At 46.0% G+C, this 21525-nt stretch overlaps 1 protein-coding gene across 5 annotated transcripts in view; it reads right to left on the reverse strand.

Annotated features, from left to right (window-relative positions):
* ZNF143 (zinc finger protein 143) overlaps positions 1-21525 on the reverse strand; it is an 88545-nt gene that overhangs the window by 59702 nt on the left and 7318 nt on the right. For 2 of the 5 annotated variants that reach the window (XM_030560399.1, XM_030560398.1), the window contains one exon: positions 417-460. The exons of the other annotated variants lie outside the window; for them this stretch is intronic. The gene's annotated coding sequence lies outside the window, so the exon portion shown is untranslated. The remainder of the gene's footprint in view (positions 1-416; positions 461-21525) is intronic. 5 annotated transcript variants of the gene reach the window in all.

A 21525-nucleotide genomic window follows, 5' to 3' on the forward strand; every position in this document is an offset into this window, starting at 1 on the left:
TTCGATGATGACGGTTAGCATCCTACTACACCATCTGCTGAAAGTAATATAGCGCACGCACAGAAAAAAGGTGCAAAATGATTGTCTGCCATTGCTTTAATGGGGGGGGAAGAGGGCAGGCTGACAACATGCACCCAAAACCACCTGCGACAATATTTTTGCCCCATCGGCATTGCAAGCTCAACCCAGAATTCCAATGTGCAGCGGAGACTACGGGAACTGTGGGATAGGTACCCACCATGCAACACTTCGGAAGTCGACGCTAGCCTCGGTACTGTGGACGCACACCACCGACTTAATGTGTTTAGTAGGGACACACACAATCGACTGGCCTGCTGAGTGACCATGGAGAAGTCACTTTCCCCTCCCCCTCACTTCAATTTCCCCTTTCGTAAAATAGAGATAGTGATACTGACCTCCTTTGTAAAGAGCTTTGAGATTTAAAGATGAAAAGCGCCATCTAAAAGTTAATTAAATTAATTATTATTAATGATGATGATCTAAATTCTTAGCACTTGCATAGTGCTTTACATAATGACTGGAGAACACTCTGAGTAACTAATTAATTTTCAAGGCACCTCTCTCAAATAGGTTGCTAAGTAACTATCACCATTCTACAGATGGGAGAACAGAAGCAAGGAAGTTACTTATCTTGCTCATGACTACATTCTGAATCTGGCAAGGATTAGAATGAAGGAGGTCCTGGCCATCAGCCCAGTGCTCAGTCCACTGGATTGTGTTGCCTCTCTTATATTCATACAATACATCCTTTAAAAGGCCTGCTGTAGCTGAAAACTGGAAAGTTGCTAATATGGTATCTGTCTTTTAAAAAAAGGCAAGGGAGATCATGAGAATACCGTTGGATTACAGACAGAAGAATGGAACACTTAAATAAGTAGTATAGCCTGACAGGGTCAAATCATCATCCCTGTTGTATGATAAAACGCCTGCTTTTATCTGTGGGAAAAAAAAAATTTCAGTGATCTAGTCACAACTATTTACTTGAATTTTCAAAATATTCAAAATATTTTATAAAGTCCCTCCATAAGAAGACAAAGGGAAAAACTACAGTGGATTAAAAAAAATTAAAAACAAAGACTCAATGAACTTCTGACTACTCAGTGCAGACTGAGGTTAAGAGCAAGGGTAACCTAATGGTTGTTACAGAAGCCACCACTGTTTAATATACTCAATTAGACACAAACAACCCTAAGTGAAAAGAACACTATTAGGGTTGTGAAGTCAAGCACTCAAAAGTTAGAAAATGCCAGAGTTAGGGTCATCTCTTCATCCTTAATTCAGGTTCCTTGTGCCTATGTATTATTATAATGTTCTAATTAATAATCATGTATTATTTTTCCATAGATCCCCTGCCTCATGCATTGCACAGGATGGGCAGTATTCAATTGAAGAGTAGCTATTCAATATTTTGGTTTATCCTAATTTTTCATGTGTGGCCTTTAAATCTTATTTACTACATACTACGCTCAGAAGACAGAATTAACTTCCTCATGAGCTTTTTTATGGCATTCTTCACTTAGTAACAGGGTACCTCTATAGAGAAAACAATAAAACCCTGATTCCATGCATCTGAAGAAGTGAGGTTTTTTACCCACAAAAGCTTATGCCCAATTAAATCTGTTAATCTTTAAGTCCTTGTTGTTTTAATAAAACCCTGCGACAGCAGTCAGTCTCAGAGCCCTGGTCAGCTGACTCAAGCTCCCTGGGCTCATGCTGCGGGGCTTAAAATAGCAATATACATATTTGGGCTCAATTTGGAGTCTAAGCTCCAAGATGCTCCTTCCCCACTGAGTTTCAGAGCCCCGCCTCCAGCCTGGGCCCAAAAAAACTACACTGCTTTTTTTTTTTTTTTAGCTCCAAGGTGTGAGGCCTGAGACAGTAGAACCAGGCTCTGAGACTCACTACTGTGGATTTATTTGGGTTTTTTATTTTGCTGTGTAGATGTATTCACAACACGCCCGTCAGGAGTGTATTATAGATGGGGAACTGTCTCAGGCCGAAAGCATCCAGTAATTGTTGGCGTCCAAACAGACTTCTAGGACCTGATTTTTCAGAGTACTTAGCATTAGATAGTACCTTATTTGGCCAAATCAGTGGGAGCTATGCTTTCAGCTACAGCTGTGAGTGCTCAGCATTTCTGAAAATCAGACCCCAGGTCTCAAGCTGGGAACCCAGAAAATGAGGATGACACAGTTAGTGACCACATGTGAAAAGTTTAGTTTAAGTCATCTGACTAGCATTGCACCAAGAACTCTGAGGCAGAGGCAGGGATAAAATCCAATTATTAGGGGCAGCATTGACTTGCCAGGGCCTTAACCATGAGACCATCTTTTCTCTTCCTGCAACTCCTTGCCTCGTTCACTACATACCTTCGAATTTCTGAAACAAATAAGGCAGAAGGCCTAAAATCAACACTCTCCTTCACTGAGGGATAGCTCAGTGGTTCGAGCATTAGCCTGCTAAACCCAGGGTTGAGAGTTCAATCCTTGAAGGGGTCTTTTAGGGAACTGGGGTAAAAATCTGTCTGGAGATTAGTCCAGCTTTGTGCAGGGGGTTGGACTAGATGACCTCCTAAGGTCCCTTCCAACCCTGATATTCTATGGTACTCTAGGACTCATCCCTAGAGCACGATCTGTCCTCGGCATTGAATGAGTCAAAAAATAGTACACTAGAACCTCAGCGTTACGAACAATCTCCATTCCTGACATGTCTGTAAGTCTGAACAAAACATTATGGTTGTTCTTTCAAAAGTTTACAACTGAACATTGACTTAATACAGTTTGAAACTTTACTATGCAGAAGAAAAATGTGGCTTTTAACCATCTTAATTTAAATGAAATAAGCACAGAAAAAGATGGTTACTCACCTTTGTAACTGTTGTTCTTTGAAATGTGTTGCTCATATCCATTCCAATTAGGTGTGCGCGTGCCGCATGCACGTTCGTCAGAAGATTTTTACCCTAGCAACACTTGGTGGGTCGACAGGGTCGGCCCCTGGTGTGCCGTCATTATGGCGCTGGACATATACCCCTGCCAACCCAACGGCCTTTCAGTTCCTTCTTGCTGGCTACTCTGACACTGGGAAAGGAGGCCGGGTTTGGAATGGATATGAGCAACACATCTCGAAGAACAACAGTTACAAAGGTGAGTTACCGTCTTTTCTTCTTCGAGTGCTTGCTCATATCAATTCCAATTAGGTAACGCCCAAGCCCTATCTAGGCGGTGGAGTCGGAGTGAGATGTTGCAGAATGCAAAACTGCTGAGCCAAAGGCTGCATCATCTCTGGACTGTTGAACCAATGCGTAATGTGAGGCAAAGGTGTGAATCGATGACCAGGTAGCTGCCCGACATATTTCCTGGATGGGAACATGGGCCAGGAAGGCGGCAGATGAAACGTGAGCCCTAGTAGAATGTGCGGTGAGGTGGCTCATCAGAACATGAGCCAAGTCCTAGCAGGTGCGGATGTACGCCGTCACCCAAGATGAAATCGTCTGGGAGGAAACAGGTATGCCTTTCATACAATCTGCCACTGCGATGAAGAGTTGGGGTGTTTTACGAAAGGGCTTTGTTCGCTCGATATAAAACGCGAGAGCCCTACGGACGTCTAGGGAATGCAGTTGCTGCTCTTGGTGTGATAAGTGTGGCTTCGGGAAGAAGACCAGAAGGAAGATATCTTGATTGATATGGAAGGCCGATACCACTTTAGGGAGGAAGGCCGGATGTGGTCGCATCTGTACCTTGTCCTTGTGAAACACTGTATACGGAGGGTCCACCATAAGAGCCCAAAGCTTGGAGACTCGTCTTGCCAATGTAATGGCTATGAGGAACGCTGTCTTCCAGGACAGGTACAGCAGCGAGCAGGTTGCCAGCGGCTCAAAGGGAGCAGCCATAAGTTTGGCTAGAACTAGGTTGAGGTCCCAGGTTGGGGTGGGGCGCTGCACCTGTAGGTATAAACATTCCAAGCCCTTGAGGAACCTCGAAACCACGGGATGAGAGAAGACCGAGCGGCCGTTCTCTCCTGGGTGGAAGGCAGAGACAGACGCCAAGTGCACCTTTAGTGATGAAACCGCTAGTTTGTGTTGTTTTAGGGACCAGAGGTAGTCCAGGATGGTATGAACTAGTACCTCAGTGGGAACAGCATTACATTGGCCGCACCAGCAGGAGAAACACTTCCACTTGGCCAGATATGTTAACCTAGTGGAAGGCTTCCCACTACCCAAGAGTACTTGTTGTACCGAGGCAGAGGAACGTAACTCGGACTGGCTTAACCACGCAGCAACCATGCTGTGAGGTGAAGAGACTGCAGGTCTGGGTGGTGAAGTCTGCCGTGGTCCTGAGTTATGAGATCCGGACAAAGAGGTAGGGGGATTGGGTTGGTCACCGACAGGTCGAGCAACATGGTGTACCAGTGTGGCCTCGGCCACGCTGGAGCGATCATGATCAGGTGGGCTCCGTCTCTGCGGAGCTTGAGCAGGACCCAGTGAACCAGCGGGAACAGTGGAAAGGCATAAAGTAGATGGCTCATCCACTGCATCAGAAATGCATCTGAGATAGAGCCCAGGGAGAGACCTTGGAAGGAGCAGAACTCCTGGCATTTCCTGTTCTCGCGGGAGGCGAAGAGGTCTATGCGGGAAGAACCCCACTTCTGGAAAACAGAATGGATAACATCCGGACGAATCAACCACTCGTGAGACAGGAAGGATCTGCTGAGGTGATCCGCCAGAGTGTTCTGAACCCCTGGGAGAAAAGACACTACCAGGTCGATCGAGTGCGCTATGCAAAAGTCCCAGAGTTGAATAGCTTTCTGACAAAGGAGGGGTGAACATGCTCCTCTCTGCTTGTTTATCTAAAACATGACCGTTGTATTGTCTGTGAGCACTGAGACACAACGGCCTGGTATATGCTGTCGAAATGCCTGGCACGCAAGGCGGACTGCTCTCAGCTCCCAAACATTGATGTGCAAGGTCAGTTCCTGAGCTGACCAAAGGCCTTGAGTGCGGAGATTCCCTAGGTGGGCTCCCCAACCCAGGGATGATGCATCCGTTGCCAGGGCCATTGAAGGTTGAGGGGGGTGGAAAGGCATCCTTGCACAGACCAGGTTGGGCGTCAGCCACCAGGCCAGGGAGCCTAGGATGCTCGGCGGGATTGTGAGGATCATGTCTATGCTGTGTCTGCCCGGCTGGTATACCAAGGTGAGCCAAGTCTGAAGGGGACGGAGACGTAGTCTGGCGTATTTGGTCACGAATGTGCATGCAGCCATGTGACCCAGCAGTCTGAGACAAGTGCAAACCAAAGTCATTGGGAAGGTTAGTAGGCTTTGGATAATTGAACCCATTGCCTGAAACCGAGGCTGTGGTAAGCAGGCTCTGATGAGATTGGAGTCCAGGATGGCACCAATGAAGTCTATTCTCTGTGTGGGAACCACAGTGGACTTCTGTATATTGATCATCAGGCCTAATCACCTGAATAGGTTCTTGATGATGCTCACATGACACGTGACTTGGGCCTTGGAGGTCCCTCGAATGAGCCAGTCATCGAGATATGGGAAGATGTGTATCCGATGACAACGGAGGGAGGCAGCGACTACAGCCATGAATTTTGTGAATACTCGTGGGGCTGTAGAAAGGCCAGACGGAAGGACCATAAATTGAAAATGTTGATGGTTGACCACAAAACGGAGATACCACCTGTGAGAGGGGTAAATAGCGATGTGAAAATACGAGTCCTTCATATCGAGGGCAGCATATCAGTCTCCGGGATCTAAGGACAGGATGATGGTCCCCAGGGATACCATGTGGAATTTCAACTTTATCATGAATTTGTTGAGTCCTCGCAGGTCTAGGATAGGTCTTAGACCTCCCTTTGCCTTGGGGATTAGGAAATAGCGGGAATAAAATCCCCTGCCCCTCGAGTCTTTCGGTACCTCCTCTATAGTGTCCATGGCAAGGAGCGTCCGTACCTCTTGCAAGAGGAATTGCTCGTGAGAGGGATCCCTGAAGAGAGATGGGGATGGGGGTGGGAATAAACTGGAGGTGGTATCTCAATTCGACCATGCGAAGTACCCAACAATCCAAAGTTAGTTGGGTCCACACAGGGAGGAAATAGGAGAGGTGGTTGCAAAAAGGAGGAAGAGGATCCTGGGAAACAACTGGTACGCCGTCCTCAGGCGTCCCTTCAAAAGTTTGGTTTGGGTCCCGTGGGGGGACCCTGATTTTCACCCCCTTGGGGTCCAGACTGCCTTCTGCGATTGCCTCAGCCGTGCCTTCTGCTGAAGTCCTGTCGCGGTCTAGGCAGGGGGTAAGGGCGGTGAGGCTGGGAACGGAAGGACCTGCACTGAGTCATCGGTGTGTGCATTCCGAGCGAGCGCATGATCACCCTGTTGTCCTTTAGACTTTGCAGCCTAGGATCAGTCTTTTAAGAAAATAGGACTTGGCTTCGAAGGGCAAGTCCTGTATAGTTTGTTGTAATTCTGGTGGAAGGCCTGACACCTGAAGCCATGATATTCTCCGCATGGCAACTCCTGAAGCCAGAGTCCTGGCTGTGGAGTCAGCTGCATCCAGTGAGGCTTGGCGATAGGTTCTTGCCACCTTCTTTCCTTCCTCCAAAAGGGCAGCAAACTCCTGGCGGGAGTCTTGGGGAACTATCTCCATTAATTTTCCAAACGCCACCCAGGTGTTATAGTCGGAACGACTAAGCAGGGCTTGCTGGTTTGCCACCCTGAGTTGGAGGCCCCCGCAGAATATACTTTACGGCCCAATAAGTCCATGCGCCTAGCCTCCTTTGACTTTGGAGCAGGAGCTTGCTGGCCAGGGCGCTCCCTTTCATTGACTGATTGCACGACAAGGGAGCAGGGAGGAGGGTGCACGTACAGGTACTCATACTCCTTAGAGGGTACCATGTACTTCCGCTCAACTCCCCTGGCCGTGGGCGGAATAGAGGCTGGAGACTGCCAGATGGTATCGGCATTTGTCTGTATCGTGCGAAGGAATGGCAAGGCCACTCTTGTGGGGGTGTCAGCTGACAAAATATCCAGCACAGGGTCCTCTATCTCCGGGACCTCCTCCACCTGAACATTCATATTCAGGGCTACACGTCTCAGGAGGTCCTGATGTGCCCTCAGGTCAATTGGAGGGCCCCAAGGAGGATGTCCCCGCCACTGCTTCATCTGAAGAGGAGGAAGAGGAAAGGCCAGGGACAAGATGGTCCTGCGTGGGCTCTTGTTCTTGGGTGATGTCAGGCTCAGGTGGAACCTGAGGGTCTGTTCAGTGCATGGGAGCTTCCTCCGTACCTGCAGGCAGCGGGCGGCTGACAGTCGCCTCCGGCACCCGGTGTTCCGATGATAAGGAGCATGATGGCACTGGAGGCACACCTTGGGTTTGGTGATATGCCCAAGGTGTCCAGAATGACCACTGATGAGGTCCTTGTCCTTGGGCCTGGGTCTCTTGGAAGACTCGGCTGGGCACATCTGAGTCATGGTCCTGTGCATAGGAAGCACTGTCCGCATGAGATAACACAGATTTGTGTTGAGACGGCACGAAGGAGCTGAAAAGCCCTGGGAAGGGTCTCCATCTCTAGAGGATCTCTCTCTGTGCGGTACTGGAGAGCGATACTGGGCACCATACCGGTACCGGGAACGAGACTGGGACCTGCGATCAGAGCGGTGCCAGGAGGTCGACTGGGATCTTGAAGATCGACATCTAGAGCGGCTGCGAGAGGTGCGGTGCCGGGAACGGTGCCAGGAGCTAGATCGGTGCCGAGAATACTGGGCCGGCGAATGGGACGCTGAACAGTGCCGCGAGTGCGACCGGTACCAAGATGGAGAGTGGTGCCGGGACCGCGGTGGTGTCAGGACCGAGAGCGCCAGTGGGACCGCGACCATGATCGGTGCCAACAGATGATGGTCTCAGCAGGGCAGGCTTGCCGATCGATTGTATAACCCGCACCGGGGGTATCAGGGGTTGAGGCAGCGCAGACTCCGTCAGCACGATCAGCTCCCTCGCCATAGAAAAAGTCTCCGGCGTGGAGGGAACAGTGAGCTCAACCATGGCATGCGCCAGGGAGCTTTCAGGCACCGGAATCGATGATGCCGAGGCTGGCGGTGCCATGGCAGGTGTCGATGCCAGGTGGTCCGACTTAGGCGGGTGCTCCGACTGTGGTGCAGGCAGCATGGAAGCAGCAGGAGTCTTATATTTCTTAACACGCGGGAAGAGGGAACAGTGCCGAGCAGACATATGTGCCGGCGACGGTTGGTGCTGAGAGGCCTTAGTGGTACCGGCGTGATCCGGTGCCGAAGAGATGCTTCTGCCTAATGCGGACTGTCCGGCGCTCGGTGCCAAGGACGGAGGAGTAAGAATTGCCTCCATCAGGAGCTGTTTGAGACGAAAGTCCTGCTCATTCTTCGTCCTGGGCTGGAAGGCCTTACAGATCCAGCACTTATCCGAGAGATGAGATTCCCCGAGGCACTTAAGACAGGATTCATGGGGACCTCCCGTTGGCAACAGCTTGTGGCAGGCCGAGCACGGTTTGAAGCCCGGTGATCCGGGCATGAGCCCCGGTACCGGGAGCGGTGAAGGGGCTAATATCCGAACCCCTCACAACTATATACACTAACTATATTAGAAAATGACTAAACTTAACTACAACTGTAGAAATTATAACTATATACACAACTATTAGTAAGAAACTCCAAGTAGGCTAGGGAAGCGGAGATCAGCTAAGCCACGCTTCACTGTTCCAGCGACCGACACGGGCAGCAAGAAGGAACTGAAGGGCCACTGGGTCGGCAGGGGTATATATCCGGTGCTATAATGGCACCACTCCAGGGGGCGACCCTGCCGACCCACCGAGTGTTACTAGGGTAAAAATCTGCTGACGAACGTGCATGCAGCGCGCGCACACCTAATTGGAATCGATATGAGCAAGCACTCGAAGAAGTTTCCTTACCTTGTCAAATCTTTTTTTACTAGTTTATGTGTAACACAGTAGTGTATTAGCCTTGTTTTGTCTCTGCTGCTGTCTGATTGCATACTTCTGGTTCAAATGAGGCATGCGGTTGACCAGTCAGTTCATAAATTCTAATGTTCTACTGTATGTGATCATGTAATTAAAGACTGTATCATAATACATATGCACAAATAGGCCAAATTAAGATAGCAAAGGCAACCTTAAATCTGGCATTTCGTTTGTTTGCTGGACTTTGTAATCTTAATAACGTTCTTTTACCATAGCTCTGTGTGTGTAATGTGCTAGGTTTCTAAAAAGCAAGTTGGAAAAAACGACAAAAACCCCAGAAATTTCATCATGTGGCATCATACTGACACCCACGATTCATGAGCAGGGCTGGAATCTTTAGATTCTCCACACAGACTTCTGCTACTCGAGCCAGCTGATAACAATAGTAGATTATCATTCTCTGTGTGGACCAACACTAGAGACAGATGAAATGTACACTTTCCCAGTGGGTTTCACAGATATTTGCTGACAGCAGAGAAATGGGGAGACTGAGGAATCTTAGGTACCATTCTACACTCAGGAGGAAAGTGGGTTCTAGTGGACTCAGGCTCATTTCCCCCAATCTTCAGACTTTCTGCCCAGTTCCCTCTAGTCCTGTTTTTTCCCCACTCCTGGCTCTCTGTCACGGTCACAAACTCCCTGTCTACTGTGAAAGTAGAATGAATTATATTGTGAAAATACAAAGGATTAAAGAAATGCTGTCTGTACCTTTAGCCAAAACTGTTGGAATGCTGCAATCCAGGTGTCAGGAATACAGACATTCACATAGAACAATTGCACCATTTAAGGGCAATTGGTGAAGTATTAGCCTTAAATCGATAAGAGTTAGTAAGGAAATAGGAAATGCATGTTATGCCCCTGGTGAATTTTACTGTTTTGCTTTCTTTGTCCCTTTGTCTAATTCCCTCTCTTTTGTCTGTATAAATAAAACTGTCTTGCATGGCCACTCACATTATCTGGGTGTTACTGGCGGAGAGCTGCGCTCATAAAACAGAGTGGTCTGACAAATTGTGAGTCCTGATTCTAACTTTGACAATTTGGAGGTTCCACCGAGATGGCAACCGTCTTCACTAGGGCTGTGTGATTCCTGACCGTTTTTGTAGGATGACCGTGGTAGCTGGCACCTGGGCATTTGGCCCGAGCGGTCCTCCACTACAGCGGAAAGGCGCACAGCCACAGTGAGGTCTACGCCATCGAACCTGTTGGTTCCCACTCTGTTCTGGTTGGGATCCCGGGATCTGACATCAGGAACCTGGTCGGGTAATTATTTCTGTGTTTTGTTCAGACTGAGGACTGTCCTGTCTCTGTGTCTATCCGTCCTCTTGTGGAGTGTTTGAGTCTGGGTGCCGTCTCCGTCCGGGGATAGGCCGACCAAGGGGTTCCTGTCCCCGCGGTCTGAGTGAGTGGAATCTGCACAATCGCAACCGCACCGCACTTTGGGTAAAACCCCTGGTGTGAAAGCAAGGGCGATTGAGGCAGTAGCCTGTGGGCTCGTTTTGTGTGTTGCACTGGGCATTGCTCTGACGAACCCGAATTTCCTTCTTGTGTGATTGGTGTGTGAAGTCCTCCTGTATTAGTAACCAGACGTCTACGTCGAGACCGTGCCCTAAATGAACGCCGGCTCATTTTATGTATTTAGGATGGGTCCGGACTCCTGTAAATTTCTGGAAAAATGGTCTAGGCTAACTCAGGGGGATCCCAAAACTCAGTGGCCACTGTTAAAATCTTGAAACAAAGACTGAGTGGACGTCTTAAAGGACAAACTCAGCCAACCTAAAACTAAACTGGCTAAAGGAGAGGTTAATTGTTTCATGCAGTGGTGGCAAGAGGCAAATCATAGGTGGACAAAATCAAAACTCGCCTCTCTCAAATATTCAAATAATAAGTTAAAAGCTTTATTAAAAGCCTCCTGTCCCACCACCAGACTGAGCACTCCCCTTTACCCCGTTCTCCAAACCCCGGATCGATCCAACCCCCTTCATACTCCCATCTCACTGTAAAAAGGACAAAAAGCCCCTTATTCTGTTCCCCTTTGTTGTCTGCCTCAAAAACTGATTCTTTAGTGTTCCACTACCAATTCAGCAAGGAGGGTGGGCTCCTCAACTAGCCCCCACCCTTCCTGGTCCCTTTCCTTGAACATTTCTTTCAAAATTGTGAAATGACCACAATATCACTCACAAACAGTTCATTGAAGAAAAAAAAAGCAGGATCGGGCCCAGACAAGCAGGCAAGCAACAGATAAACTGAAAAACAGGCTGAACGCCCTAAGGGAATATTGTCAGGAGTAAGAAAAACAGTAAGTGCAGGCATGAACCCCTGGAACAATACTTAAAATGGTGAAATCTGAGGTGATAAAGGTGTCATTTTGGGACATAAACAAGTGATTTAAGAAAAGAGAGTGATAAGTTAACTCTACAGAGGCTGAAGAGAATTAAGCAGTTAAACTTTGTGGAAAATGTTAAAAAGGACCATGTTAAAGAGAAAGAATTCTTGGTTTCTTTGCAGCCATTCTGAAGGGAAAATGGGCCCTTTTTCCAGAAGAATGCCTGTAAATAATCCATATATATACAGCTATGTAAAAACAAAGCAGTGTAAAGAAATGTTAAGGAAAAGAAAATGTGTATGTATCTATTTGTCTGTGAAAATATGTAATATTCTAAGAATCTAAACCAACACATCTGGTTTGTAAAACTCCTGTTTTCTAGGTGTGAGATAAATTGGTTTTGTTTTTGTTTTTAATGCCACTAAAAATTCATTTGACTCTAATTCGAAGTTGCAAAACTGACAGACCTTTTTGCAAGACCCAGGTAATTAGTGCTGTTTGGCTTTGGGATTTAGCATTTAACCCTTAAGGGGTATCTTGATTCTTTACAAAAATTTAAATGTTTTTAAATAAAGACCAAGTCATGGCTGCAATAGGGCAGTCAAAATCAGGAGAATAGGGAAAGATTCTGAAGTCTTTTTGTTTGGGTGGTGTTTTTTTTGGTAAGAATAGCAGATAAAAGCTGTTAATGAAAGAATAAGAAATTAACAGTGACCCTCTGAAGCAACAGCAGAGGCCAGGTGCACAAAACAAAAAGAAGCAATGTTAAAAACACTGAGCCTTAAAATAGCTCTGTGTAATCAGACTGTCACTTTGATAAGGGTACATGAAAACTCTATAAGAACAAAACAAACAGTTACACCTTATGTAAAAATTAATATGGCTAATGTTTTAAAAAGTTATAGTATAGAAATAATGTGCATTTTCCCTAGGACATGTGCAGTGTATATTGTAGAAAGGGGTAAAAAAAAAAAGGAAATGAAATGTGCTGCTGAATTAAAATCCTATTAGGGCTCCAAAAAGAGCTGCAATAGGCTGTGTTTTCTTTTTCAGATCCCTGTGTGTTAAGACAGAGCCATGGCTAAACTAGAGAGTTGCAGCGCTGGTGAGGGGGTTACATCGCTGCAACTTAGAATGTGGCCACACTTGCAAAGCACGGCCAGCGCTGCAACTCCCTGGTTGCAGCGCTGGCTGTACACCCGGTCGAGCCTCGGGTGTAGCGATTCCAGCGCTGTCAGCAAGAGTGGACCCCACCAGCGCTTTTATTGACCTCCGGGGTATAAGGAGGTATCCCAGAATTCCTGTCCACAACAAACCGGAAGAAAGGGAGAGCTCGGAGTTCAGCCAAACTGCTTATTTAAAAAACAAACACAGCTCCTGTTTGCTGAGCGAGCGGAGGCAGGCAGGGGAATTACTTTGGAATGTTCACAGCTGTTTGCTTGAAGAGAGAAACAGCGCGCTCACAGGGCAGAGGGGGAGGGGGAAGTCCGTGTTGAGCAGATGCTTATCTGGTCTGACGGCTATTTAGGAGTACATAATTTGCATTTACTGAATGAGAGGGGGTGGGGGAAGGGGGTCAGAACTTTTAAAATGATTGAAGGTAGGCACTGTGTGTCTTCCAGTCCTTAGAATTTGCAAGGCAGGGAGCTGAGAACAGTGTCAACTCCAAAAATTCATTCTCTCTGTCTCCTCCATGCTCCCTGTCACATTCCACCCCACCCCCCTCTTTTGAAAAGAACATTGCAGCCACTTGAATGCTGGGATAGCTGCTCACAATACACCACTCCCAACAGCGCTGCAAATGCTGCAAATGTGGCCACACTGCAGCGCTGGCAGCTGTCAGTGTGGCCACACTGCAGCGCTGGTCCTACACAGCTGTACGAACACAGCTGTAACTAACAGCGCTGCAGAACTGTAAGTGTAGCCATGGCCAGAGTCTCTGAGCTCTGCTGATGGCTTTGAATCCAAAAGCCAAGCCTGTGTTGATGCAAATTACCTAACTGATAAAGAAAGGTGAGAACTGCCAGCACAAAAGAAGCTGCAAATAAAGAACATACCTGGTCAGCAAACAAATTGCCTACATAAAAGGCATGGTATAACACGATACCTTTAATAGATTTGATGCTAATGTTATTGTTAATATTAAACATTAAAATAAATGTGATGTTAGTAAGTACCCCTGTAACAACTTATAGTGTGTATGATTTTTGGAAAAATCCTTTAAAGTAATATGGTAATGATGCTTCTCAGCAATTACCTGTGAATAAACTTAAAGCTTAACACAGCAGGACAAACATTACAAACTTGGTCTGCTATATAAGAGGAAAAACTTGAGGTACACCACCTCATTAATTTAATAACTAAACAGTGGAATAATTTCCGCATAACCCTTAAAAAGTAGAAGCCATTAAAACCTGGCCTGCCTATAAAACAAACAAACAAACAAAAATATGGGGGTAATTCCTCTGTTTTGCCTGCAATCAGCCCGGGGTATTTGTAAAAGAAAGGAATCTTTTAAGTAATAATCAATGCAACCTCAAAAAGGGTAGAAAAATGTTATTTTTGTCTTTCAGATAATCCGAAGTACTGTATAATGGGCTACGTGTATGTGTTAATTCTTGGAGAAAAGTGTTTAAAAAGTGTTAGCAACCCACCAGAAGACAAATGTAAATGTAATATAAGTACTGTGTTTACCAATAATCACATTTACTATTTGCCACAACAACAACAACAAAAGAGTCTCAGCTTACTGTAAGCACTGATTTCACTCAGTTCTCTATCAAGCTTGGCATTGAATGGCAGACAGTTACCAATCATCTGTTAAAAGGTAAAAAGGTAATGTGGAAAACTGGACCATTCATATTATACACACAAATGGGGACATGTTAAGAATTGCCACTACAGAAAAACATAACAGCTTACCATTGGTATAACATATTTTCTGGATGGTCTCCCACAACTACTGGCATACTAATGTTACTACTCCTAATTGTGTTTTTGGTTTTAAATTGTATGTGTTTAATGAAAATGTTTAAAATGTGCTCATGGATAAAACAAATGTGTGCAAAGCTAAAGTCACAGGCCCAAATCACCTCCCAGTATTTTCTATTACGTGAACTAAATAAAAAGTGACATTGGCGATTAATAATCTTAGTGTCAAAAGGGGGATATGTAGGAGCAGGATTTTATAATGTCCCATAAGAATTAAAGTATGATTTGATTTCATCCTGCTAGCCACTTTTTTAAATAGCAGAAAGAAATGACCCCCTGGGACTATAAGATTCTGTTTTCCCATATGCATTACAAATTGGGCCCTCTCTTAACTCTTTAAGATTTAGTTAGTAAGAGACAGGATTCTCTATTGTGTCTATGTTAAGTAAATTAGAGAAACATTAAAGGCCTGGGTCTCAATGTAAATTGTCTTGGTTATCAATTGTAAAGCTTAGCAAGGTTTAGTTTGCAATGCCTTTTTTTTTGCTCGATATAAAATACTACTGTTTGTATTCTCAATCTATTTGTGTGAATGAGGAATGTATGCATCAGGAAAAGATAAGGTGTGAAGGCCATTGTTATAGCCAGAGTCAAGGAAGAAGTAGTAAAGAGACTTAAAGAACAACAAAGAATCACCAGGCACTGCTTACTACCCCAATGGCTGTTAAACTGTCTGGCATCTCAGAGTGGATACATGCTTCGCAGTGTAAGAATGCACCACCCCCAGTGAACCAATCATCACCTCAGGACCACGCAGAGTCAATTTTGACTCCAGAAGAAGACGTAGAGGAACAGCCTGCAATACCTCACAATCTACGCTCTCGTAAGGGTTGCCGGAAGCAGATGACTACATAAAGCAAGGCCCAAGAAGCAGTAGTGAGCCTAGCGCCTGCTGGACATAAAACTGTGACTGCAGTTCCCTCAGTTGAGGTTGTCAGAACCAGAAGGACCCTGCCTCCAACATGCACCTCTGGTGGTGCCTGTTCCTTGGCTGTTGGTGTCTTAAGGTCTGGGGAGTCCACAATGACAATTCTTTTATCCAGCAGCAAGTGTGGATAGCTCAGACCCGTATTATTTCTAAATGCTAGGTCTGTAGCCACATCCCAGCCCACTTTCAAACTGGTGTTCCTGTCCTGGCTCACTGGAGGACCTTGTCCGTTTAACACAATATGGAACAGTAATGACACCTAGGCAGAGGTTATTGGCAGTTCCTTTATCCCACTTGGAGAAGTAATACACCAGGCAAAAAGGCTCCTGAGGTTACAAGCAGTAGTTGAAATAATGGCAAATGAAACCAGAGAAAGTTTAAAAACCCTGGCCAAAGAAACAGGGGCGATCCGACAGGTGGCCTTCCAAAACCGTCAGGCGTTAGACACAGTGCTGACGGCCAAAGGAGGGACCTGTACTCTCATTGGAAAAGAATGCTGTGTGTTTATACCTGACAATACCAATGAGGTAATAGATCGCGCTAGCCACTTAGAACAAATCACATATCTTCCCCATGAAGAGTTGAGTTCTTTATGGAAGTGGCTAAGTAACCTGTTCAATTTCTCTGGCATAGGAAATTGGTTGTTTCAGGGAGCCCTAACTATCCTGTTTGGAATCTTAGTGATTTTTGTATGCTTTCAGTTAATCTCCTGTTGTATCCAGAATTGTGTCACCTAGATGACTGCCCCAAAACAGAGTGCTAATGTGATGATTTTGAATATCACTGATGAACAAAGAGATAAGGAACGGTTAATTTGTGGAACCCAGTAATTGTTGGTATTGGCATGCGCTTGACCAAAAGGAGGGATTGTGGCCATGGCTACACTGGCGCTTTACAGCGCTGCAAATTTCGCGCTCAGGGGTGTGAAAAAACACCCCGAGCGCTGCAAGATACAGCGCTGTAAAGCCTCAGTGTAATCAGTGTCGCAGCGCTGGGAGCGCGGTTCCCAGCACTGCAAGCTACACCCGTAAGGGATGTGGTTTACGTGCAGCGCTGGGAGAGCTCTCTCCCAGCGCTGGCGCTCCGACCACACTCACACTTCAAAGCGCTGCTGTGGCAGTGCTCCCGCAGCACTGCCGCGGCAGTGCTTTGAAATGTCAAGTGTAGCCATACCCTATGAAAGTAGAATGAATTATATTGTGAAAATAGAAAGGATTAAAGAAATGCTGTCTGTACCTTTAAGCAAAACTGTTGGAATGCTGCAATCCAGGTGTCAGGAATACAGACATTCACATAGAACAATTGCACCATTTAAGGGCAATTGGTGAAGTATTAGCCTTAAATCGATAAGAGTTAGTAAGGAAATAGGAAATGCATGCTATGCCCCTGGTGAATTTTACTGTTTTGCTTTCTTTGTCCCTTTGTCTAATTCCCGCTCTTTTATCTGTATAAATAAGACTGTTTGGGTCTTGCATGGCCACTCACATTATCTGGGTGTTATTGGCGGAGTGCTGCGCTAATAAAACAGAGTGGTCTGACAAATTGTGAGTCCTGATTCTAACTTTGACACTACCCACTTCCACTCTTCAGGCTTCTCATCCCAGTCTCCTCCCCAAGCCAATCCTAGTCTCCTCCTCTGGGTTCTCTGTCTGAGTCCTCGTCTTCCCTCACAACTCTCAGTCCCAATCACCAGCTACCAGCTCTTTGCCTGAACCACCTCTTCCCCACCCCAATGGCTCCTAACTAGTCTCCCTCACTGGGTTCCTCATCCAACCTCATTCACCTCATCCCCTCCTTGTATCAGTCTCTTTGCCTGGCCAATGCCAGTTCTCCCCACCACACCACACCCCCCAGGTCCTTGTCAGATCTGTCTCTTTTCTCCCCCTACTCCTGCTCCCCCTCACTGGTTCCTCCTCCAGCCAGTCCCAATCTCCTCCCCTCACCCCAGCTCCTCATCCAATCTCAGTGCTATCCCCATCATGCCATCAGATATCCATTTCCCCCCATCCATTTAGTCTTACTGGCACCCAGTCCTAGTCTTCCCTGCTCAACTCCAGCCCAGACCCTGTGAGAGAAGCCATTACAGAGAAAGTCTCTCTCCGACTCTATAGCTTTGGGCTAAAGCACACTTAGTTGCTGTCGTTGCTATGAATGTGCAGTCCAGTCACACGTAGCCGTGAGGGAATGGAGCATGCTCAGATGCACTATGAGGGTGATGCATAGGCAGTCTGGTCAGTTCTAGAAGCTAAGCAGCTTGAACATGCGCAATGAGAACAAAACCTTCAGAGATTTTTTCTGTTAAACTCTAGCGAGTCTCTACTGAGTGTTTGAGCTAAATTTTCCAAAGGCTTATAACTTAGCCAAATTTGAGCTTGTTTTTACAGCAAAAGACATGTTCCTCACAGAAAGGCAGCCCCTTCCAAATTTCAAGCCCCTGCTATACTGCATGCTACTTGATCATTTTAAAGAAAAGTCCTTACAAAATTTTTAATAGGGGCAAAACAATGTATTTTTCCCTTCTTTTATTCTTGGAAACAGCTGACTCATTTTGTCTGAAATTTTCCCAAAAAATTCAGCGCGAGACACCTTACATGGAAAATGCTGGTTAAAGTTTGGCTAAGCAACTGAAAACACGATCTTATAATACAATGTGTCTGGAAACCTTAACAACAGGCAGTAAAACCAGCCTATAATGATTTGGAGGCAGAACTGGCCAATGAATGAGTAAAGTCCGCTGCTGGCACTGTGGGGGGTTCACTGTAGCAAACCTACAGAGAAATGTAAAATCCAAGTGGACTTTAAAATCCAAGTGGCAACTGATGGCAGACAAAATTTACCTTCCATAAATGTAGAGCAATTAAAAAAAAAACAAAATGAACTTTGAACTTGCATTAAGTTGGAGGAAAGAATTATTGGATTTATCATGAATAATGCAGAGTGCAGCAGCAGTCAAATAAGATGCCTATGTAACATGCTTATATACTCAAATAAGCAGCAGAATATTTTGGGTTCTTTTCCTTTAGTTGGAGAAGGGATGAAATGTTTAAATCAGATGGTTCTATGGGAGCTGGAAGCAGCAGCTGGCATTAGGAGTGGCACTGGGCAGCAGAGATCAAGAGTAGCAGCTGGAATTTAGGCAGTTGGGAGCAGGGGCGGATCTAGCTTTTTTGCCACCTCAAGCACGGCAGGCAGGCTGCCTTCGGCGGTTTGCCTGAGGGAGGTCCGCTGGTCCCACGGCTTTGGCGTACCCACCGTTAAATTGCCACCAAATCCACGGGACTGGCAGACCTCCCGCAGGCAAGCCGCCGAAGGCTGCCTGACTGCTGCCCTCGCAGGGACCAGCAGGGCGCCCCTCATGGCTTGCCGCCCCAGACACGCGCTTGGAGCGCTGGTGCCTGGAGCAGCTGCTGGTTGGGGGCAACCGTGTTAGTTAGGAAATGGACATTAGGGAATGGGAGTGGCAATTGGGTTATAAGCACCTAGGAAATCAGCAGCTAGAAACGTGGCTGGAGGGAGGTAGGCAGTTGAGAACTGGACAAATGGGAATGACAGCTGGCAAAGAGGCAGTTGGGAATGGGAAGGTCAGTTGAGAAATGGGAAACTGGAATTTGGCATCTACAGTTGCCATAGGGAGGTTAGACAAAGATAATTGAAAAAAAGGGTAATGACAATAGCAGGAGCCCCACAGAGAGAGGGGAAACAAGGCAGTCTCTGAAGAGAAGCTAACAAGTAAAATTTGTAATAACAGCAATGTCGGGGAAGGAAAAGTGAGCTGATGAGAGCAAGAGGAAACTAAAAGACTAAAGAAAAACTGAGGGCAGAAGGGGTAAAAAGCCTGATAAAATCAACTTGGAAAGGTAGGTGAGCTGCTATATTCTCTGTCCTTGTAAACAGTATTGTGAAGGGTCTAGAATAATAATTATTAATTTTATTTATAACACACCTGTGGTGCCGTACAATAATTTAATATATTTTAAAAAATCTTATGAAAACAGGACTATAAAACTACAACCAGAATGATAAAAGACACATAGCCCTATAACACAGAACAGAACTAAAGAAACAATACCGGCTTTCATTGATGAGGCTTGTGAAACTGAGAGCCTATGATTGACAAAATTGCAGATCACTGTAAAGGGTCACTTCATGTATTTTAGAACACTGAGACATAGATCCTCTAAAGTATTCAGTTTCCTAACTTGCCTAAATACCTTTGAGGAGCTGTCCCTGTCAAAAATATTTTGGCTTTGTCTAGACTAGCATGTTCAGTCATGTTGTAACACTTCTATACAGCTTCTCACTCAATTGCAAACAGTAAAGCAGACACTTAACAAATGTTTATTCCAGGGCACAACTCATTTTGTGAAGTAAATGCTAAAATAGACACATATGGTTAACATGTTGGTTACAAGTTAATTGGCAATTAACATGCATTAGTGATGGCCTTTTGCCACTCATTTATGGTTTTATGATAAGTATGAGCGAGGGTGGCAAGTTTGCATGTTGTTGATTTGTGCAGATAGCAAGTAATATGTGTAGGCTGCAGCGAGGGGCTGCGTGTGGTGGTTGCACTGATTTGTGTCTGGGTAGTAGTGCTGGGGGATTGTGTGTTGATTTGTGTGGGTGGAGAATGAGTGATACATGCTGCAGTGAGGGGCTGGGTGTTTTGGGGATTATTGTGTAAGCTGTTTGTGTTGTGCTTTGAGGTTTGTGCTGGCAGCATGTGGAATGGCAGTTTGACCAAGGAATCCACCACAGGCGCAGTCTCCCTCATGCAACCTGGTGGGTGCAAATTAGCTGCAGAGTAAGGATAGTGATGGGCTGAATTACTTCTGCTATTATTACAATGGTCTAGAACTCTTGGCATGACATATGTAGCTGCAAACCACACAGGTGTAACGCGTAAAATTAAAATGACTAAGAATTTAAAAATTGGATGGTGACAGACTGTCAGTCTTTAACTCTATGTTCACCTCTTTTTCAAGACTATGATAAATTTTATACAATCTCTGCCTTGTAAGGTATCACTTGAAAACTCTGAATTTGCTAATCATGATTGTCCAGGCAAAATGTGTGGCAACACAGTATGTAAAGTTACAAGATTCTACTGTATGATGTTACTAAGGATTTGTCTACACTAGCACTTTACTGTGCTGTAACTTTCTCACTCAGGGGTGTGAAAAAACACCCACCTGAGCGCTACAAGTTTCAGCACTGTACTGTGGCAGTAGGGTGACCAGATGGCCCAATTTTATAGGGACAGTCCTGATTTTGGGGTCTTTTTCTTATATAGGCTCCTATTACCCGCCACCCCGTCACGATTTTTCACATTTGCTGTCTAGTCACCCTACGTGGCGCTGTAGACAGTACTATAGCGCTGGCAGCCACACTCCCAGCACTGGTAGCTACTCCCCTCACACAGGTGGTTTTTTCAGTGACATTACCTCACAGCCACGTTAAAGCACTGCCACCATGGCTCGTGAAGATGTGCCCTAAGACATATTTCAAATCTGTGGAAGCAACCACAAACCAGTTCCTCAAAGACAAAAAAATCCTCAGCCAGGTGTCAACAAAATCCATCATCTTGTTAAGTGGCCATTCTTTGGCAGGGAAAGGGGTGAATGAGAACTTTATATCTTGGCAAGGAAACAGCAGGAGGTTCTCATCCCCCCAGACTTTCTGTCTCCTGAACTCCAGCTGGAGATGATTTTCAAAGAGGAGGTAAGTATAAGGCCTTGGCTACACTCACACTTTACAGCGCTGCAACTGGGGTGTGAAAAAACACCCCCCTGAGCGCTGCAAGATACAGCGCTGTAAAGCGTCCGTGTAATCAGGGCAGCAGCGCAGGGAGCGTGGCTCCCAGCGCCGCACGCTACACCCGGAAGGGATGTGGTTTACATGCAGCGCTGGGAAAGCTCTCTCCCAGCGCTGCCGCTCTGACTACACTCACACTTCAAAGCGTTGCCGCGGCAGCGCTCCCGCAGCGCTGCCGGGGCAGCGCTTTGAAATTCCAAATGTAGCCATACCCTTACCAAGACCTCAAGTTATTCCACCCTTTCTCTCTACCCGTGGCAGTCACAACACCTGAGGAACGGATCCTGTCTGAAAGGAAGTCAGCCAGTGAGGCTGCTGAAGCATGTAGTGAGAGAGACCTTTTGCTTTGAATTCACTTAAGCTTGTTAAATTAGGTATTAGTTGTGTTTTACCTTTTATTTCTTTGTAACCAAATTCTGATTGTTAATAAAACTTGT

Source organism: Gopherus evgoodei, chromosome 4, assembly GCF_007399415.2.
Source record: "Gopherus evgoodei ecotype Sinaloan lineage chromosome 4, rGopEvg1_v1.p, whole genome shotgun sequence".
NCBI lineage: Eukaryota > Metazoa > Chordata > Testudines > Testudinidae > Gopherus > Gopherus evgoodei.